The sequence below is a fragment of the Lucilia cuprina genome, chromosome 4 (genome assembly GCF_022045245.1).
Source record: "Lucilia cuprina isolate Lc7/37 chromosome 4, ASM2204524v1, whole genome shotgun sequence".
Lineage (NCBI taxonomy): Eukaryota > Metazoa > Arthropoda > Insecta > Diptera > Calliphoridae > Lucilia > Lucilia cuprina.
The window spans coordinates 88,032,297-88,033,879 of NC_060952.1; positions in this window are offsets into that span (position 1 = coordinate 88,032,297).

Below are 1,583 nucleotides of genomic sequence, written 5' to 3' on the forward strand. Positions count from 1 at the left end.
GTTCAGTTCTAGTTCAGTTCTAGTTCAGTTCTAGTTCAGTTCTAGTTCAGTTCTAGTTCAGTTCTAGTTCAGTTCTAGTTCAGTTCTAGTTCAGTTCTAGTTGATTTCGAATAAAGAAGTTTTGGCCTTGTGCAGTTCGATAAGAAATCAAAAATTTGAATTTTTGTTCCTTTTGAATTTTTTCAATTTAAGAAACTCTTATACTTTATATTCAGAAATAAATTGCACTGGAACCTTAAAATCATGATTATATGGAAACATTTGATTACCTCTTCAGCTGGTATGACGAGTATTTTTAAAAATTCAAAATAAATATGAAAGTTTATAAGATAAAAAAATATGTAGATATAAACTCGCAATCGCACTTTGTTGTGCACAAATTGTGTGAAAATATTTACAAAAAAATGGACGAAAATAAAAAGATAAATACAGTCAACATGGCTCTACAGTGACAGACTATAGAACGAGATTTTCTCTCTCTTTAAATTAACTTTTCACGTTTTATATTTATGTTAGATTTTTAATAATATTTCGTGTATTCATATACATACATATGTATGTAAAAGTTACTGTTGTTGAGAAAAATGACGAAGAGGATGATGATCATGAATGCAGTTATAATGTTTTTCACTTTTATGTGGTGTTGCAAATATGAAGTTATTTATGTGTGGTACATGCATTTGTTAAAGAATGAAAATACCAGCGAATTCAGGTAAAATAAAAATACATCAGTTAGAGAGTGAGAGAGGCTGACAGGAAAAAAGTAAGAGAAAACATCAAGGATATTTTTTTCTTGCAAACACAATATGTCCATCAACAAATGTTGTAGTGTTTGTAGACAACAAATACAGTCAGAGTAGCTGCAGCACAATTTATCTGAACCCTAACAAGTGTATATGCATGTGGCAGGAAACGGAAATGAAGCAAAAATATTGTTCATATTTAACAACTGTTATAACAAAACTTCACAGTTGCAAAAGAAGCTGTAACAACAATAGCACAACGAAACACACTAACTTGATAAAACCTGACAGAGGTGAAAACGGAACTCATACACAAAAATTTAAGTACACATACATACAAAACTCATAAAAGAAAAAAAAAAAAATACAGAATTAAATAAAATTGTGACCAAAGAAAATATGTAGTTTACATGAATGTTTTTACATATTCAAATATAAAACGAAAATGTTGTTGCTTAAAATCTTGTTAAAACAAAAACGCTCTAAACTACAAATACATACTGTTGACCAAGCAGCACCAAGAATATTTTACAGTTGAAAAAAAGCTCAAATACACCTTGGAAGTGAAAGAAACATATGAATAGTTTCCAAAATGTGCTTCATGCTGAGATTTGAACACGAAAAGAATTATGTGTAAATCCTGACACTGCAACATGATTTTTAGATGACAGTATGAGATATTTTTATACAATGAAGGTAAAAGGAAAAGTATCTGAACTAAAACTGAACTAAAACTGAACTAGACCTGAACTAGAACTGAACTAGAACTGAACAAGAACTGAACTAGAACTGAACTAGAACTGAACTAGAACTGAACTAGAACTGAACTAGAACTGAACT